General features: G+C 30.5%; 1 long non-coding RNA gene across 1 annotated transcript in view; it reads left to right on the plus strand.

The window, feature by feature from the left end:
- The window catches only part of LOC127289193 (uncharacterized), a 30888-nt gene that overhangs the window by 1666 nt on the left and 17081 nt on the right, over positions 1 to 12141 (plus strand). The window contains exon 2 of the long non-coding RNA XR_007844137.1: positions 1197 to 1298. This is a non-coding gene — a long non-coding RNA (uncharacterized LOC127289193). The remainder of the gene's footprint in view (positions 1 to 1196; positions 1299 to 12141) is intronic.

The raw sequence follows: 12141 nt of genomic DNA on the forward strand, positions 1-12141 counted from the left end.
TCACAAAAGAAATATATAAATTCTTTAATCAATGTAATTTTAAATAAATTCAATAAGTTTTTAGAAAATTGATAAAATTAAAAATTAAAATTAAAATTAAAATTAAATAGAAAAATAAAATAAATTTATAAAATATAAAAATTAAAATAATTATGAAAAAATGAATATTTAATTAATATACTATAATCATTATTCATAATTTTAAAATATTTCTGAATTTTTTAAAATTTTTTCATTCTCTTAATTTTATGCATTATATTTCTAAAGACCTTGAAAATTTTTCTAACAATTAGTCAAATAGAAAAAGTAACTTTATCAGGTCACAGACAATGAGAGTGTTTATAAACACCTTAAAGGTGGAGAACATTTAACTCGAGCAATTACATTTAACTTGAAAATTAACCAAATATAATTACGTTAAATAATATTTCTTCCAAATTCAAATATTAATTTGAACCTATATATAGTATATATATATACTTTCCAATATACGTATATCGCTATACGAACACTATATAGTACATTTCTAATATTTTCTAATTTTATTATGCAAATTTTTATAAAATATAAATTACATATTGAATTTATTTAATTTATTTTTTATTATTTAATGAAATAAATTACTTATTTAATTAAAAAATTTTTTATTTATTTAATTTAATTAATTTTTTTATTATTTACGAAATAAATTACCTATTTATTTAAATTAAAAATTTTTTATTTATTTAATTTATTTTTTATTATTTAATGCAAAAAATTATTTTTTTAATTCTAAAATTTTTTATTTTTTTATTTAATTTCAAAAATTTGCATTATAATTATATAATTATAATTATAAGTTTTATATAAATTTATTAAAAACGTTATTAATAATTTTATATAAAATTTTAAAAAAATTTTGTTTTCTGTTCCTTGCTAATATAAATAATTATTAAATTTACAAAAATATATAAGCAAATACTCAAAAATAATAAATAATTTTAACAATATATTTTTGGCTTTCATTATTTTTCAATAACATATTTAATTACGTTAAGATTTTAAATAAAAAGTTTTTTTTTACTATTTATTTACAAGAAAAATAAAGTTTAAATTAAATCCTTATATTGTAAATTTATTACATAGTTAAACAAAAGTTATATTATGTTCTTAATTTTTTATATATCCCTATTTTGAAAATGAAAATTTTTTTTTAGATTTTGGCTAAAACTGTACTTCCGAATCAGTGGACGAGTCACTGCTGATACTGGGACAAGGGATTAACATCAAAAAATTTATACAAAGCTCCATTTTCAAAGGTAAATTTACATTTATGCATGATTAAAAAATTTTTATTATAAAAATCATATATTTCCAATAAGTGCATTAATTTATTTTGCATTAAGTTAAAATTTACTGTTGTATATATAGTCAATAAATATTAAAAAAATATTTATTATTTTTAATGACAACAGAAACAGGAAATATATGATTTTATAAATTTACATACTAAATCAGTCCTTGTCAATTATTTTTATTATTCTTATTTATTTAATAAGTTCAAAGGACAAGTCCTTTGGTATAGTAGTACCTTTTTAAGGGAAGGGACCAGTAAAATTTTAATTTATTAAAATTAATGTTGTTTATTTTAGAATCATGAAAAAATGTATAAAAAAATATTCAATGTAAAATAATAAAATTTCGAGGAATTTAAATATATAATAATAATATATAACTATTAAAAAAAATAATATATATATACACTACCGTCGGAAATTGTCGGTACGGCTAACGTGCGAGGAGTAGAAATTTGGTGCTGACTTTAAAGCAAGATATTTTAAGTTAGAAAAAGATCGAGACATCCAACTTAGATGGTTGGAAAGTTGATAAAATTCTGCTTCTCAATGTATATCAAGAAATTTTTTTTCTTTTTTTTTTTTTGGTATTTATTACACCGCTTTAATTTGCTTTTTTAAAAGTTCAAAAGTGTTTTGTAGTTCCTGAAATATGTTTAAAAATGTTCGAGAATGTTTTTCTACAATCCAGCAGCGAGGCGGCGAAAAGTGATGATTGACGGCTGAGTTGTAGGAAAACATGCTCGGACTTTTTTTAACATATTTCATGAACCACAAAACATTTTTTAAGTTTTAAAAATGCAAATTAAAGCTAAGACCCTAAAGATTATGTTGTAAAATTGTCAAATTTTTCCATGCATTATTCTAGATTATACCGAGAGTCAAAAAACATTAGTACGAAAGTAAAAAATTGCATAATTTTTTGTTAAAATCTTTTCGGTGTAATAAATACCAAAAAAAAAGAAAAAAATTTTCTTGATATACATTGAGAAGCAGAATTTTATCAGCTTTCCAACCATCTAAGTAAAAAATCCCTATCTTTTTTCTAACTTAAAATATCTTGCTTTAAAGTCAGCACCAAATATCTACTCCTCGCACGTTAGCCGTACCGACAATTTCCGACGGTAGTGTATATATATATATATATATATATATATATATATATATATATATATAATTAATATTATAATAATATGTAATAACATATAACATATATAATTAAAAATTCCTAATTGTAGTTTTATTTAAAAAATTATTAATCAATTAATTATCAATATTGTCAGAAAAAAACAACCTTCAACAGGCTTAATTTCAAAAGACTAAAATACATCAATGAAATTTTCTATTTAAAATATAAAATACCTAAATTCTTTTATATTAATATTTGCACACTACAGGTGTTAATGATATTTGTTTAAGTAGTAATTAAATAATTATTTATAATAAATAAAAAAAAAATATTTTTAAATATTATAAAATATAATTACAATAAAAAATTACAATAAAAATTCACGAAGAAAATTTATTTTTTCTCTTTAATTCAGTGACACAAAAATATAATTTCATAAATATTTTTCGACCAGAATATGTTGGACATTTTGGGACAACAGTATCAATTTTTTCTATAACAGTGAACTTCTTCAAGCTGGGAACAATATAGTTAAAATTCAGTTTTAATCAACCTAATCCTGAGGTGAATCTTTTATATACTTAATATAAAATTAATATACTGTCATTATAAAAATAAAATTAATTAATTGTTAAATAATATTATTTATTAATAATTATTAAATAACTCCTAAGTTTGAAAAATCAATAAAGCTTATATTTTACATGGAGAGAAAAATTATAGTGAATTAAACCCTAATATATTTATAGTTAGAAATTTGACTACTTAGTAAAGCTTTATTTCATTTATCTGATATGATACTTGTTAAGTTATTTTTATCATGATAACAAAAGATAATTTTAAACTTTATATTTAAATATGACACATATTTATATTTTGTAAAAAAACATATATTTAAAAATGTTTTTTATTACAATAAATAATTACAAAAAATAATAAAAATATAATTTTTAAACTTATTGAATTGGTATTTTAACATTATCATAGTCAGTGTCAATTTGTAAAATATTTTTTGATTTTCATCTGGATCACTATATAAAAAAACTTTGCGAAAATTAATTAAATAATCAATACCAATTAACCATTCACTCAAGCTTACTTTTTCATTTGTTGAAAGAAAATATATTTTGTTCGAAACTCTCGGGTTAAGATTTTGGCGGTATTCCCGATTAATTATCTCGCAAATTTAATTTTTCAAAATTTTTTAAAAAATTTATCTGAGTGTAGCTCAGCATCCGCTGGACCAATCAAAAAGTGCGCCATACATTTTTTGTTCGCGACTCCCGGGTTAAGAATTTGGCGGTATTCCCGATTAATTATCTCGCAAATTTAATTTTTCGAAATTTTTAAAAAAATTTATCTGGGTGTACCTCAGCATCCGCTGGACCAATCAAAAAGTGCGCCATACATTTTTTGTTCGCGACTCCCGGGTTAAGACTTTGGCGGTATTCCCGATCATTTTTATCGCAAATTTAATTTTTCAAAATTTTTTAAAAAATTTATCTGATTGTAGCTCAGCATCCGCTGGACCAATCAAAAAGTGCGCCATACATTTTTTGTTTGAGACTCCCGGGTTAAGATGTTGGCGGTATTCCCGATTAATTATCTCGCAAATTTAATTTTTCAAAATTTTTTAAAAAATTTATCTGAGTGTAGCTCAGCATCCGCTGGACCAATCAAAAGGTGCGCCATACATTTTTTGTTCGAGACTCCCGGGTTAAGACTTTGGCGGTATTCCCGATCATTTTTATCGCAAATTTAATTTTTCAAAATTTTTTAAAAAATTTATCTGAGTGTAGCTCAGCATCCGCTGGACCAATCAAAAAGTGAGCCATACATTTTTTGTTCGCGACTCCCGGGTTAAGACTTTGGCGGTATTCCCGATCATTTTTATCGCAAATTTAATTTTTCAAAATTTTTTAAAAAATTTATCTGATTGTAGCTCAGCATCCGCTGGACCAATCAAAAAGTGCGCCATACATTTTTTGTTCTAGACTCCCGGGTTAAGACTTTGGCGGTATTCCCGATCATTTTTATCGCAAATTTAATTTTTTAAAAATTTTTTAAAAAATTTATCTGAGTGTAGCTCAGCATCCGCTGGACCAATCAAAAAGTGCGCCATACTTTTTTGGTTCGAGACTCCCGGGTTAAGACTTTGGCGGTATTTTCGATCATTTTTATCGCAAATTTAATTTTTCAAAATTTTTTAAAAAATTTATCTGAGTATAGCTCAGCATCCGCTGGACCAATCAAAAAGTGCGCCATACATTTTTTGTTTGAGACTCCCGGGTTAAGATGTTGGCGGTATTCCCGATTAATTATCTCGCAAATTTAATTTTTCAAAATTTTTTAAAAAATTTATCTGAGTGTAGCTCAGCATCCGCTGGACCAATCAAAAGGTGCGCCATACATTTTTTGTTCGAGACTCCCGGGTTAAGACTTTGGCGGTATTCCCGATCATTTTTATCGCAAATTTAATTTTTCAAAATTTTTTAAAAAATTTATCTGAGTGTAGCTCAGCATCCGCTGGACCAATCAAAAAGTGAGCCATACATTTTTTGTTCGAGACTCCCGGGTTAAGACTTTGGCGGTATTCCCGATTATTTATATCGCAAATTTAATTTTTCAAAATTTTTAAAAAAATTTATCTGATTGTAGCTCAGCATCCGCTGGACCAATCAAAAAGTGCGCCATACATTTTTTGTTCTAGACTCCCGGGTTAAGACTTTGGCGGTATTCCCGATCATTTTTATCGCAAATTTAATTTTTTAAAAAATTTATCTGAGTTTATCTCAGCATCCGCTGGACCAATCAAAAAGTGCGCTATACATTTTTTGTTCGAGACTCCCGGGTTAAGAATTTGGCGGTATTCCCGATTAATTATCTCGCAAATTTAATTTTTCAAAATTTTTAAAAAAATTTATCTGATTGTAGCTCAGCATCCGCTGGACCAATCAAAAAGTGCGCCATACATTTTTTGTTTGAGACTCCCGGGTTAAGACTTTGGAGGTATTCACGATCATTTTTATAGCAAATTTAATTTTTTAAAAATTTTTTAAAAAATTTATCTGAGTGTAGCTCAGCATCCGCTGGACCAATCAAAAAGTGCGCCATACTTTTTTGGTTCGAGACTCCCGGGTTAAGACTTTGGCGGTATTTTCGATCATTTTTATCGCAAATTTAATTTTTCAAAATTTTTTAAAAAATTTATCTGAGTATAGCTCAGCATCCGCTGGACCAATCAAAAAGTGCGCCATACATTTTTTGTTTGAGACTCCCGGGTTAAGATGTTGGCGGTATTCCCGATTAATTATCTCGCAAATTTAATTTTTCAAAATTTTTTAAAAAATTTATCTGAGTGTAGCTCAGCATCCGCTGGACCATTCGAAAGGTGCGCCATACATTTTTTGTTCGAGACTCCCGGGTTAAGACTTTGGCGGTATTCCCGATCATTTTTATCGCAAATTTAATTTTTCAAAATTTTTTAAAAAATTTATCTGAGTGTAGCTCAGCATCCGCTGGACCAATCAAAAAGTGAGCCATACATTTTTTGTTCGAGACTCCCGGGTTAAGAATTTGGCGGTATTCCCGATTAATTATCTCGCAAATTTAATTTTTCGAAATTTTTAAAAAAATTTATCTGGGTGTACCTCAGCATCCGCTGGACCAATCAAAAAGTGCGCCATACATTTTTTGTTCGCGACTCCCGGGTTAAGACTTTGGCGGTATTCCCGATCATTTTTATCGCAAATTTAATTTTTCAAAATTTTTTAAAAAATTTATCTGATTGTAGCTCAGCATCCGCTGGACCAATAAAAAAGTGCGCCATACATTTTTTGTTCTAGACTCCCGGGTTAAGACTTTGGCGGTATTCCCGATCATTTTTATCGCAAATTTAATTTTTTAAAAAATTTATCTGAGTTTATCTCAGCATCCGCTGGACCAATCAAAAAGTGCGCTATACATTTTTTGTTCGAGACTCCCGGGTTAAGAATTTGGCGGTATTCCCGATTAATTATCTCGCAAATTTAATTTTTCAAAATTTTTAAAAAAATTTATCTGATTGTAGCTCAGCATCCGCTGGACCAATCAAAAAGTGCGCCATACATTTTTTGTTTGAGACTCCCGGGTTAAGACTTTGGAGGTGTTCACGATCATTTTTATAGCAAATTTAATTTTTTAAAAATTTTTTAAAAAATTTATCTGAGTGTAGCTCAGCATCCGCTGGACCAATCAAAAAGTGCGCCATACTTTTTTGGTTCGAGACTCCCGGGTTAAGACTTTGGCGGTATTTTCGATCATTTTTATCGCAAATTTAATTTTTCAAAATTTTTTAAAAAATTTATCTGAGTATAGCTCAGCATCCGCTGGACCAATCAAAAAGTGCGCCATACATTTTTTGTTTGAGACTCCCGGGTTAAGATGTTGGCGGTATTCCCGATTAATTATCTCGCAAATTTAATTTTTCAAAATTTTTTAAAAAATTTATCTGAGTGTAGCTCAGCATCCGCTGGACCAATCAAAAGGTGCGCCATACATTTTTTGTTCGAGACTCCCGGGTTAAGACTTTGGCGGTATTCCCGATCATTTTTATCGCAAATTTAATTTTTCAAAATTTTTTAAAAAATTTATCTGAGTGTAGCTCAGCATCCGCTGGACCAATCAAAAAGTGAGCCATACATTTTTTGTTCGAGACTCCCGGGTTAAGACTTTGGCGGTATTCCCGATTATTTATATCGCAAATTTAATTTTTCAAAATTTTTAAAAAAATTTATCTGATTGTAGCTCAGCATCCGCTGGACCAATCAAAAAGTGCGCCATACATTTTTTGTTTGAGACTCCCGGGTTAAGACTTTGGAGGTATTCCCGATCATTTTTATAGCAAATTTAATTTTTTAAAATTTTTTAAAAAATTTATCTGAGTTTAGCTCAGCATCCGCTGGACCAATCAAAAAGTGCGCCATACATTTTTTGTTCGAGACTCTCGGGTTAAGATTTTGGCGGTATTCCCGATTAATTATCTCGCAAATTTAATTTTTTAAAATTTTTTAAAAAATTTATCTGGGTGTACCTCAGCATCCGCTTGACCAATGAAAAAGTACGCCATACATTTTTTGTTCGAAACTCCCGGGTTAAGTCTTTGGCGGTATACCCGATCAATTATCTCGCACATTTAATCTTTTCGAAATTTTTAAAAAAATTTATCTGAGTGTAGCTCAGCATCCGCTGGACCAATCAAAAAGTGCGCCGTACATTTTTTGTTCTAAACTCCAGGGTTAAGACTTTGGCGGTATACCCGATCAATTATCTCGCACATTTAATCTTTTCGAAATTTTTAAAAAAATTTATCTGAGTGTAGCTCAGCATCCGCTGGACCAATCAAAAAGTGCTCCATACATTTTTTGTTCGAGACTCCCGGGTTAAGACTTTGGCGGTATTTTCGATCATTTTTATCGCAAATTTAATTTTTCAAAATTTTTTAAAAAATTTATCTGAGTATAGCTCAGCATCCGCTGGACCAATCAAAAAGTGCGCCATACATTTTTTGTTTGAGACTCCCGGGTTAAGATGTTGGCGGTATTCCCGATTAATTATCTCGCAAATTTAATTTTTCAAAATTTTTTAAAAAATTTATCTGAGTGTAGCTCAGCATCCGCTGGACCAATCAAAAGGTGCGCCATACATTTTTTGTTCGAGACTCCCGGGTTAAGACTTTGGCGGTATTCCCGATCATTTTTATCGCAAATTTAATTTTTCAAAATTTTTTAAAAAATTTATCTGAGTGTAGCTCAGCATCCGCTGGACCAATCAAAAAGTGAGCCATACATTTTTTGTTCGAGACTCCCGGGTTAAGAATTTGGCGGTATTCCCGATTAATTATCTCGCAAATTTAATTTTTCGAAATTTTTAAAAAAATTTATCTGGGTGTACCTCAGCATCCGCTGGACCAATCAAAAAGTGCGCCATACATTTTTTGTTCGCGACTCCCGGGTTAAGACTTTGGCGGTATTCCCGATCATTTTTATCGCAAATTTAATTTTTCAAAATTTTTTAAAAAATTTATCTGATTGTAGCTCAGCATCCGCTGGACCAATCAAAAAGTGCGCCATACATTTTTTGTTCTAGACTCCCGGGTTAAGACTTTGGCGGTATTCCCGATCATTTTTATCGCAAATTTAATTTTTTAAAAAATTTATCTGAGTTTATCTCAGCATCCGCTGGACCAATCAAAAAGTGCGCTATACATTTTTTGTTCGAGACTCCCGGGTTAAGAATTTGGCGGTATTCCCGATTAATTATCTCGCAAATTTAATTTTTCAAAATTTTTAAAAAAATTTATCTGATTGTAGCTCAGCATCCGCTGGACCAATCAAAAAGTGCGCCATACATTTTTTGTTTGAGACTCCCGGGTTAAGACTTTGGAGGTGTTCACGATCATTTTTATAGCAAATTTAATTTTTTAAAAATTTTTTAAAAAATTTATCTGAGTGTAGCTCAGCATCCGCTGGACCAATCAAAAAGTGCGCCATACTTTTTTGGTTCGAGACTCCCGGGTTAAGACTTTGGCGGTATTTTCGATCATTTTTATCGCAAATTTAATTTTTCAAAATTTTTTAAAAAATTTATCTGAGTATAGCTCAGCATCCGCTGGACCAATCAAAAAGTGCGCCATACATTTTTTGTTTGAGACTCCCGGGTTAAGATGTTGGCGGTATTCCCGATTAATTATCTCGCAAATTTAATTTTTCAAAATTTTTTAAAAAATTTATCTGAGTGTAGCTCAGCATCCGCTGGACCAATCAAAAGGTGCGCCATACATTTTTTGTTCGAGACTCCCGGGTTAAGACTTTGGCGGTATTCCCGATCATTTTTATCGCAAATTTAATTTTTCAAAATTTTTTAAAAAATTTATCTGAGTGTAGCTCAGCATCCGCTGGACCAATCAAAAAGTGAGCCATACATTTTTTGTTCGAGACTCCCGGGTTAAGACTTTGGCGGTATTCCCGATTATTTATATCGCAAATTTAATTTTTCAAAATTTTTAAAAAAATTTATCTGATTGTAGCTCAGCATCCGCTGGACCAATCAAAAAGTGCGCCATACATTTTTTGTTTGAGACTCCCGGGTTAAGACTTTGGAGGTATTCCCGATCATTTTTATAGCAAATTTAATTTTTTAAAATTTTTTAAAAAATTTATCTGAGTTTAGCTCAGCATCCGCTGGACCAATCAAAAAGTGCGCCATACATTTTTTGTTCGAGACTCTCGGGTTAAGATTTTGGCGGTATTCCCGATTAATTATCTCGCAAATTTAATTTTTTAAAATTTTTTAAAAAATTTATCTGGGTGTACCTCAGCATCCGCTTGACCAATGAAAAAGTACGCCATACATTTTTTGTTCGAAACTCCCGGGTTAAGTCTTTGGCGGTATACCCGATCAATTATCTCGCACATTTAATCTTTTCGAAATTTTTAAAAAAATTTATCTGAGTGTAGCTCAGCATCCGCTGGACCAATCAAAAAGTGCGCCGTACATTTTTTGTTCAAAACTCCCGGGTTAAGACTTTGGCGGTATACCCGATCAATTATCTCGCACATTTAATCTTTTCGAAATTTTTAAAAAAATTTATCTGAGTGTAGCTGAGCATCCGCTGGACCAATCAAAAAGTGCTCCATACATTTTTTGTTCGAGACTTCCGGGTTAAGACTTTGGCGGTATTCTTGATCATTTTTATCGCAAATTTAATTTTTCAAAATTTTTTAAAAAATTTATCTGAGTGTAGCTCAGCATTCGCTGGACCAATCAAAAGGTGCGCCATACATTTTTTGTTCGACACTCCCGGGTTAAGACTTTGGCGTTATTCCCGATCATTTTTATAGCAAATTTAATTTTTCAAAATTTTTTAAAAAATTTATCTGAGTGTAGCTGAGCATCCGCTGGACCAATCAAAAAGTGCGCCATACATTTTTTGTTCGAGACTTCCGGGTTAAGACTTTGGCGGTATTCTTGATCATTTTTATCGCAAAATTAATTTTTCAAAATTTTTTAAAAAATTTATCTGAGTGTAGCTGAGCATCCGCTGGACCAATCAAAAAGTGCGCCATACATTTTTTGTTCGAGACTCCCGGGTTAAGACTTTGGCGGTATTCCCGATTAATTATCTCGAAAATTTAATTTTTCAAAATTTTTTAAAAAATTTATCTGAGTGTAGCTCAGCATCCGCTGGACCAATCAAAAAGTGCGCCATACATTTTTTGTTCGAGACTCCCGGGTTAAGAATTTGGCGGTATTCCCGATTAATTATCTCGCAAATTTAATTTTTCAAAATTTTTAAAAAAATTTATCTGATTGTAGCTCAGCATTCGCTGGACCAATCAAAAAGTGCGCCATACATTTTTTGTTCGAGACTCCCGGGTTAAGAATTTGGCGGTATTCCCGATCATTTTTATCGCAAATTTAATTTTTCAAAATTTTTTAAAAAATTTATCTGAGTGTAGCTCAGCATCCGCTGGACCAATCAAAAAGTGAGCCATACATTTTTTGTTCGAGACTCCCGGGTTAAGAATTTGGCGGTATTCCCGATTAATTATCTCGCAAATTTAATTTTTCAAAATTTTTAAAAAAATTTATCTGATTGTAGCTCAGCATTCGCTGGACCAATCAAAAAGTGCGCCATACATTTTTTGTTCGAGACTCCCGGGTTAAGAATTTGGCGGTATTCCCGATCATTTTTATCGCAAATTTAATTTTTCAAAATTTTTTAAAAAATTTATCTGAGTGTAGCTCAGCATCCGCTGGACCAATCAAAAAGTGAGCCATACATTTTTTGTTCGAGACTCCCGGGTTAAGAATTTGGCGGTATTCCCGATTAATTATCTCGCAAATTTAATTTTTCGAAATTTTTAAAAAAATTTATCTGGGTGTACCTCAGCATCCGCTGGACCAATCAAAAAGTGCGCCATACATTTTTTGTTTGAGACTCCCGGGTTAAGACTTTGGAGGTATTCACGATCATTTTTATAGCAAATTTAATTTTTTAAAAATTTTTTAAAAAATTTATCTGAGTGTAGCTCAGCATCCGCTGGACCAATCAAAAAGTGCGCCATACTTTTTTGGTTCGAGACTCCCGGGTTAAGACTTTGGCGGTATTTTCGATCATTTTTATCGCAAATTTAATTTTTCAAAATTTTTTAAAAAATTTATCTGAGTATAGCTCAGCATCCGCTGGACCAATCAAAAAGTGCGCCATACATTTTTTGTTTGAGACTCCCGGGTTAAGATGTTGGCGGTATTCCCGATTAATTATCTCGCAAATTTAATTTTTCAAAATTTTTTAAAAAATTTATCTGAGTGTAGCTCAGCATCCGCTGGACCAATCAAAAGGTGCGCCATACATTTTTTGTTCGAGACTCCCGGGTTAAGACTTTGGCGGTATTCCCGATCATTTTTATCGCAAATTTAATTTTTCAAAATTTTTTAAAAAATTTATCTGAGTGTAGCTCAGCATCCGCTGGACCAATCAAAAAGTGAGCCATACATTTTTTGTTCGAGACTCCCGGGTTAAGACTTTGGCGGTATTCCCGATTATTTATATCGCAAATTTAATTTTTCAAAATTTTTAAAAAAATTTATCTGATTGTAGCTCAGCATCCGCTGGACCAATCAAAAGGTGCGCCA

The sequence above is a fragment of the Leptopilina boulardi genome, unplaced genomic scaffold (genome assembly GCF_019393585.1).
Source record: "Leptopilina boulardi isolate dan_hultmark-lab unplaced genomic scaffold, ZJU_Lbou_2.1 LbouV2_40, whole genome shotgun sequence".
NCBI classification, from domain to species: Eukaryota; Metazoa; Arthropoda; class Insecta; order Hymenoptera; family Figitidae; genus Leptopilina; species Leptopilina boulardi.